Genomic DNA, 9,381 nt, shown 5'->3' on the forward strand with positions numbered 1-9,381 from the left:
ACATATTTTTTTTTTTATTGTGTTGAAATTTTTTTTTTTTCTTCAAAGATTTTTTAATATTTTTTTATGTAATATAGAATTAAATTGTATAATTTTGTGCAAAAATATCATATTTTGATTTATTTTAAAGGCAAAAATTGAGAGAATCTAACCCCATGTAAATATATTTATACATTGATGCTGTACTGGTAAATGAAAACATACACTTTTGTCTAAGATGTTAGAAAGCTTTTGGGTTTTTCTGAACACATTGGTGAGATGTTGGACATTGCTCCATGCCTGCTGCTTTATATACATCCATTATCTAACACGCTTATCCTTCCAGCGGTCAAAGGGCGAGAGGTACAGTACAACATGGACAGGTCACCAGTCCATGGCAGGGCAACACAAAGACGAGCAGGACAAACAACCACACACACACACATTCACAGCTAAAGAGAATTTAGAGAGACTGTGGGAGGGGAAACCCAAATATGCACAGGAAGAACATATAGAAAGATCCCAGGGTTTTAGTCCTTCTTTCTCCAAAGCAACAGTGCTATCAACCGCACCACTGTGCAGCCGCTGCTTTATATATTAAAACCCTACTCAGATGTTGCAACCATCTAGTGCTTTGTGACACAAGTTTCACAGGCACAGATGGAGCCAAATATTGTAACCCCATGTCATACTGTTGGCTCCATGTAGTTTTGAGGGAAAAAAAAGACTAATCATATCTGAGTATTGTAGGAAGAAATCTTTGTTTTGAATGTGGCAGAAACAAGTGTGAAGTGGCAGAGGAAAAAGTCATTTGCTATAAGGTTTTTTCAATTCTTTTTACCTGCTGCGGCTGACTCCGGCTAGCATTGATAAGAAAGCACCTTTTTTTATTGTTCTTCTTTCACAGCTGAGTGGAACTCCTACTGGCAGTGAGTGCTTGATCCTGAAATTAGATGTGTTTGTGCTTTCAGAAAAAAGCAGGTATGTTAAGTAAATATCAATAGACCGGTTTAGACAGAGGAATCTGACATCCATAGATGCAGTAAGTGCTGCAATTTCCTGAAGTGTTTTTAGCTGGAAGTTAAAAATGCTGATCATGGCATTTGCTGAAGTTGCTTTGCTGTGGACCTTTTAACCTCACACAGTGGCTGAATACCACAGAACCCCAGGAAATAAATTGCATCTCTGCTTGTCATTATCACATTAACTCTGCATCAGCCGTCAACAAAGAGCCACAACACACTCAAACTCGCTCACAAACACAGCCTAGTCGTCTTTTCTTCTGCTTGACTCAACTCCAAACAAAGCTATGGATGTTAGCCTCTAAAATCCTTTCACTTTGAGTTTTATTGGGGATAAAAAAACCTTGGAGAAGAAGAAAAGAATGATGATGAATGTGAATAAAGACATGAAGAGGCAAGTGCCAGCCAACTCCTGCTGTGACTTCATTGATAGATGCAGAGTTTTTCAAAGAGGATGTTTGCCTCATTTGCAAATCTTTCCACAAAACTTGCAGACATTTTGTGTGTTTGAAAGTGACTACATGTGCATGTTTTCAGTTATTGCGTGTTTTTGTGAGCGTGCATAAATATACAAGATACTTAATAAAGTGCTGTGGAAAACTATTTACACTCTTGCAGATATTCACTGATCTTTCTTTTTTCATGTTTGCATGTGTTAGATTATTTCAAAGTGAGACAAAAATAACTTAAAGGAATTGATAAAGAGTTTGGAAATAATGTTTTAATTTATTATAGGGAAAAAATCGACCCAAACCAATCTAGCTCTTTTCTCCACCTTTTATACCTCTCCAAAATGTGTTGCTAGCTTAAACTAATGTCCTTTGTCTTTCAGACGTAAATTAATCGCTGACTCTTGAACTGACAGATTTGCTCTTCTGTGTTGGACCATCCATTTATGTAACTGCAGTTTAGTTTATCTAATGTAGAGGTATGAACATTTCTTGCTGTCCTGGACTGCACATGTTTCTGTATTCCAAACATTTCAGGGGAACACTGCCGTAGACACAAACTATGAACTTTTGTCTGTACAGCAGCAACAGTGTGCCATAATATTATTTTTATAACTCTTCTGCAAGATGTTGCTGTAGATCTCTGCTCTCATAGTGGAGTGGCTGTCAATATTAAATGTGATCTAGGAGCCCTTTATCTTCCAAATGCCCAGTTCTTATAAAACCCTGTTGCTTGAAGAATACCAAGCAGACTGACTGTGGGGCTCAATATATGTATACTAAATTGGTAGAGAGCAGTGTTGCTTTTAATCTATTTAATATAAATCTAATCTAATCTACAGCCAATGTTAAACATATTAAATAACCTCTTGCCGGACTATCCTATATATATACTACATATTAACATTAATTTCACCAACACTGAATGGACTAAAACTTTTCCTGGATAATATTGAGTTCCATTTTTCTGACCCACAATTTCTGATTATGAGTCTGTGACAACTCATGGGAAAAAATGTGCTCCATTTTTACTGGTAAAGGTAGTTCCGTCAACAAACTTGTGTAAATGTTTAAATGCGCAATAAAGTAGAAATCTGAGTTTGACGTCTAAGCTCTCATCACCCCATGGCCGTGGTGCTCAACATGTACTGCAGTGGTGAACTCATCTCTTCTCTGTAAACTTGACTTGTGCTTGTCAGATTGTGAGGAGGGGGTCCCTCACCTCAGAGCCCAAGAGGTGTGTCGGGGTCGTGGAGAGGCTGAAGAGAACCAAACTGAAGCTAGCAGCTTTAGCAGCAGGCATGCAGGATGCAGAGCATGCAATTTGGAGAACAGTAGGATGTTTTGGAGCTCATATAGACCCAAATTGTTAGGGTTTGCTTAATATATTCAGTAAAGTGTTTGAGTGAAAGATAAAGTGAATATCAGCACCCCAGCTAAAGCTAACTGCCTAACTAGTTTGCAGGTATTGTCTCATTAGTTTGAATAGAAATGAAAATGAAGAAATTACAAGTTTATCCCAATTAATGCATCAAGGCATATATCCCTACACACATTCAGATCTTGGGTCAAATAATTGGTACATCTCTAAAAAGCACAGATTTGCAAGAGTAACAAAATAATACAAATTGACCTATATCACAGTTTTGCAATAAAGCAAGCAGACAAAAATAGGTTGTAACTTCAAAAGATTTGTAGCTGCACAGCTTGCTGAGGCAAAAACTTATAAAAGTTGTTTGACTGAAATGGATCTGGTCCATAAAAAAATAACATTTAGTTCATCATAATGAGTGAAAGACAGATTTGAATGACAGCAACTTCTTTGCCATTTTTTTGAATAAAACTGCAAAACTTAACCGAGTCCTGTTGCTTGCCTCTTTACTGCTTTACTCCTTCTTGGTTAAAAATGTGTAGAAGTATGGATATGAACTGAGTATATTAAACATGGCTTTTCATATAATGTAATCCTTTCTACATCCAGCATTGCTAAGTGAAAATAAAAAGGGAATATGTATGCAATGTAACATGCATTCACACTTGTTATGAACCATTATTCACCACTTTACCCAAAAAAAGGACAAGATGATCTCCCTCCTACATTCCTCCTACATTCTCTTCATATCACTATTTCTGTCTGTTGCAGCGCTCTGTTTAGCAGATGGTGAAATAGGCCACCATCGTTGTGCATGTTTGTGAATATGCAAAGCCGACACTGCTGCACTGCACGCTGCCTTCTTATCTTGGCATCATCAGTGTGTTCTGTTGTGGTCGAAAAGGTTGAGGCAGCATTAACAAGTCCCACTGTGTTTCTGAATGTATAAAGAATTCATTCCGATGTTGGTCTCTGCAGCCTTACCTGTAGCCACATCAAACTTTGCACTTAACCTCTGTTTGAACTCAAGAGGACACAGAGTAAATAAATCAGCAGTGGTATTTATGGTGAAAGAAGTTGGCAGCTGTACTTCTTGTCACCTTGACAGATGAATGACACGTCTCCTTGTTATCCTATTGAAGATCGCTCCTTTCATCATTCTTCTGCCTCTGCTTTATCCCCTGAACCTCTGTTCTCATTTGTCTTCATTTCTTCCTCTTGCACCGGGTCTCACTTGTATTCTTTATTTAGCTCTAATGAATTCTTCCTTATATGTTTCTCATTTCTTTTCCCTTCCCAGCTGTCTTTAGTTCTTTCACTTCCTCTGTTTCCTTTTCTTTTTTCTTTCTTCTCTGTGCTTTTGTCCTCACATCCTTTGGGCTGCTAGAGGATGTGGATCAGCGTCATGTCTCAGGCCACTGGAGGACTTTTAGAAGTCAACAAGAGAGAGGCTGTCGTGCTCTCCGGGGTTCTCCACATGCATGCTAGAGCACACCCCCCCACACACACACGCGCGCCCACACGCCGACACATGCACACACATATTCTGTTACACACATATCCCTGCTAAGCTCTTGAATTTCCCTCAAAGAACCAGGCTCCCTGAAGGCAAGATGCCACAAAAAGAAAAACAAAGAGGTGGAATATTTTCTGTCTGTCCTCCACTTTCCATCTCCTTCGAACCTCCTTGCCTCCTGCTGCCATCTTTAGTGGTGCTCTGCAGTGCAGCACAATCATGCAGAGTGATCAAAGAGTCTTCGGCTTTAGAAGCGAGGGACAAGTTGAACGTGTGTGGAAGATGAGATGAGAAAGGAAGGCAGGGGAACAAAGCTGTCAATCAAAACGCTATCAAACTTGTTGGGGGTTGTCTTCCCAGTGACATTCAATACCTGTGAAGGGCCACAAATACTACTATGACTGTACTTCTATATGCCTTAGTATCTTGATATGACAGAGAAGGGAAATGTTTGTGTCCAATAACTCTCTCTATATATATACATATATATGTGTGTGCAATGCATAAAATGCATATATACACTCTTAAGTGAAATAGTTATGTTATATGTTAATTAGTCTACCTGCCAAAATTATGGCGAAGAGGATGCTCCTCTAAAAGCTTGTTGAGCAACTTTGGTTTGAACACAAGCTTAACTCCTTCTGAGTAAATTATGTTAGTTAACACAAGTGACTTACCATGGAGTCACAGCGCCCTCTCCTGGTTTTACTGTGAACTGTGTATATTTTTGTATGTATGTAATGGCCATGTGTGTCTTGTACTGTACATTGCTGTGAAAAAAGTATTTCTCCCCTTACAGATCAAGCTATTTTAAAAAAAATCCAAGGTAAACTAAGTATACACAAAAATAAGCTTTTGAAATAATAACTTTTGTTTACTAAGAAATAGAGCAGTCACACCAAATATGTCTCCATGTGAAAAAATCCTCCCTGCAGATGATGCAGAACACACACAACAAAAAAACTTTTGGGATGTGTGTGTGTTCCTTTTGTCTTTTCAGTCCAAAGGCTGCAAAGATCTTGGAGATTTTAAAGATGCAGTTTCTAAGAATTGTAAGTAAGGCCTTTCTGTTCTGGAGGGTTTATAGCATTGAAATTTAGTAGTGATCATGTTCAGTATTTGACAGCTTAGCTGACAGGTAAAGGGAGACCTGCAGCAAACGGCATAGATAGGTTGGGTAGCAGGATGTGAGGCTGAGGTCTTTTGGGATGTAGGACTCGGTCGAAAACCTTCATTCATTTTGAGGTGGCATCAGCCATATTCTGTGGTGTAGACTGTTGGAGCGGCAGCTTATTTACAGGTGAGATGAGCTCATCAGGAAGGTCAGCTCTGTGCCAGGTGCACCTCTGACCCAGTTAGGTGGTGGGAGACAGAAGGATTCTGGCTAAAATAACATCACTGAGGAACAATGTCTCCCAGCCATGAAGCTGCTGCTGAACTGGAAAGCTCTTTCAGTACCAGACAGCTGCATCCTAAATGCATATATAGAAAATCCTTCCTCCCAGCAACTATTAGACTCTATAACTATTACTGCTCCAAACGAACTCAATATGTGCTTACATGCCTGTTGGAATTTGAACAGTTTTACTCATTTCAAATGACATTTCTGCTGGTATTTGCACATCTTTTGCTTGCAAAGTTGTTTTTGTTTTTTTTTATTTTCATTTATTGTAAAAAAATAAAATAAAATCTTTTGTCTTCATTTGTGGAAAATTATCCTACCCCATGCTAAGTTCTTGATGTATGAAGTTGAAGAAGAGTTAGTGAGTTGAATTCAGGAATTTCATTTATTAATACCAAATGCCAAACTACAGCTGGTCCATAGACCAGAACAAAATGACATCAAACTAAAGTTTTTTATTCTCTTTGTTAGCCTCTATCTAAACTACACCCTAAGAAGGGTGTTCCCTAGTGTGTCATATTCTTTAACCCTAGCTTTGAGGGTGTTTCCTAACATGTCATTTCCTTTAGCTTTAGCTTTGCAACTAGTTAAAAAAGATAGAAGGAAAACACAGAATTACTTATTCTGAACACAATGCAAAATTACACATGCACATTTTGTAATTTTTAAAAATATATATCTTAGTCACTTGCACATTCCTTGGATCAGAGTACCGTACTATATATTTTTCACAAGTGCATAGTATTTTATGTTACAATTGCTCCCTTCCTTCACAGTATATTATTCTTTGTATTATATATTTGTAATACTTTTGACTTAGTGTAAACGTACATGCCATAATGTCCTGCCCCTTTGCTGCTTTTATGCCTGCATTTCACCACTGTGGGACAGTAAACAGGAGAAACTCCCATTTCTTTGTTAATTCGTAGTTAACTTTAGCAGGCTCAGGAGACTCTTATTCATCCACATGCTTTCTAACAAGCTGACATAATGCGAACAAAAAACAGAAAGAATTAATGAAACACTGTGCATGTATGAGAGCCAGTCTCAACGTCTGCTGAATCACAATGGCTCTTAAAAGTGTTCACAGTTTATAGATTATTTAGATGGTCTCCACTTATGGCCATAATCTCTATGAAGAAGGAAGGCTTGAAAGCATTATTTTATAGCAGTCAGTGGTGTGATAAAAGCAGAAGAGCAACCAGACCACAGACCACTCTGCTGCTAATGGCTTAATAGGCTCAACTTTAAGCCTAATTCCACTTATGACTTCCTTTCTCCTAGCTATTATATCTGGTCCAAAGCCAACAAGAAGCACAGGATAGATCTGTTAAACTCTGAGGTGGTAATGCATTCTCATTGCATCTGTACAAAGCATCTAAATGTGGATAATAGTAAAGGAAAAAGAAAATCTTGCATGGTTTTCTCTCTCTCTCTCTCTCTCTCTCTCTCTCTCTCTCTCTCTATATATATATATATATATATATATATATATATATATATATACACTGCTCAAAAAATAAAGGGAACACTTAAACAACACAATATAAATCCAAGTAAATCAAACTTCTGTGAAATCAAACTGTCCACTTAGGAAGCAACACTGATTGACAATCAATTTCACCTGCTGTTGTGCAAATGGAATAGACAACAGGTGGAAATTATTGGCAATTAGCAAGACACACTCAATAAAGGAGTGGTTCTGCAGTTGGGACCACAGACCACTTCTCAGTACCTATGCTGTCTGGCTGATGTTTTGGTCAGTTTTGAATGTTGGTGGTGCTTTCACACTCGTGGTAGCATGAGACGGACTCCACAACCCACACAAGTGGCTCAGGTAGTGCAGCTCATCCAGGATGGCACATCAATGCGAGCTGTGGCAAGAAGGTTTGCTGTGTCTGTCAGCGTAGTGTCCAGAGGCTGGAGGCGCTGCCAGGAGACAGGCCAGTACACCAGGAGACGTGGAGGAGGCTGTAGGAGGGCAACAACCCAGCAGCAGGACCGCTACCTCCGCCTTTGTGCAAGAAGGAACAGGAGGAGCACTGCCAGAGCCCTGCAAAATGACCTCCAGCAGGCCACAAATGTGCATGTGTCTGCACAAACGGTTAGAAACCGACTCCATGAGGATGGTATGAGGGCCAGACGTCCACAGATGGGGGTTGTGCTCACAGCCCAACACCGTGCAGGACGCTTGGCATTTGCCAGAGAACACCAGGATTGGCAAATTCGCCACTGGCGCCTTGTGCTCTTCACAGATGAAAGCAGGTTCACACTGAGCACATGTGACAGACGTGACAGAGTCTGGAGACGCCGTGGAGAGCGGTCTGCTGCCTGCAACATCCTTCAGCATGACCGGTTTGGCAGTGGGTCAGTAATGGTGTGGGGTGGCATTTCTTTGGAGGGCCGCACAGCCCTCCATGTGCTCACCAGAGGTAGCCTGACTGCCATTAGGTACCGAGATGAGATCCTCAGACCCCTTGTGAGACCATATGCTGGTGCGGTTGGCCCTGGGTTCCTCCTAATGCAGGACAATGCTAGACCTCATGTGGCTGGAGTGTGTCAGCAGTTCCTGCAAGATGAAGGCATTGAAGCTATGGACTGGCCAGCCCGTTCCCCAGACCTGAATCCGATTGAGCACATCTGGGACATCATGTCTCGCTCCATCCACCAACGTCACGTTGCACCACAGACTGTCCAGGAGTTGGCGGATGCTTTAGTCCAGGTCTGGGAGGAAATCCCTCAGGAGACCATCCGCCACCTCATCAGGAGCATGCCCAGGTGTTGTAGGGAGGTCATACAGGCACGTGGAGGCCACACACAATACTGAGCCTCATTTTGACTTGTTTTAAGGACATTACATTAAAGTTGGATCAGCGTGTAGTGTTATTTCACTTTAATTTTGTGTGTGGCTCCAAATCCAGGCCTCCATTGGTTAATAAATTTGATTTCCATTGATGATTTTTGTGTGATTTTGTTGTCAGCACATTCAACTTTGTACAGAACAAAGTATTCAATCAGAATATTTCTTTCATTCAGATCTAGGATGTGTTATTTGAGTGTTCCCTTTATTTTTTTGAGCAGTGTATATATATATATAATGTGGAACAGAGAATGTCAGGTTCACACTGTTATCAGCATAACTCTAGTTTTTGACCTCAAGCGTAACTTTATTTTATTTTTCTGCATTGACCAAGGTATGTACCACTATTCCAAATCATACTCAACTCCTTGTGAATTTAAAAGCCTTTTCAGAGCCTGTTTAGTGCTGTTAATTAAATGCAATGACATTACCACATAAACATGAATTTTGTGAGTTCCATCTGACCACAGTTTTGCACACACTGCAAAGAATAACAGCTGAGTGAGTTGATGCTTTCTGCGGTGCTTAATGAAGTAGGGAAGACATTTACCACATGAAACCCCGTAGTGGCTACACCACAAAATAAAATTTTATACTTCTGTCTGACATCCAGGAAGTGTGGGAAGGATTAAAGGTTGGGGATGGGCTCTGTTTAATTTTGTGTTTCACGGCATGTCAGACTGCTTCTGCTAAGCAGTGTGTTGCTTCCAAAAGAGGCCCAATGCTAAACATCCTTGTTATTGTTTACGTAATCTTTTTTCTGTATGGATTTCTTCCAGTC

This window comes from Xiphophorus hellerii, chromosome 18 (assembly GCF_003331165.1).
Source record: "Xiphophorus hellerii strain 12219 chromosome 18, Xiphophorus_hellerii-4.1, whole genome shotgun sequence".
Classification (NCBI taxonomy): Eukaryota; Metazoa; Chordata; class Actinopteri; order Cyprinodontiformes; family Poeciliidae; genus Xiphophorus; species Xiphophorus hellerii.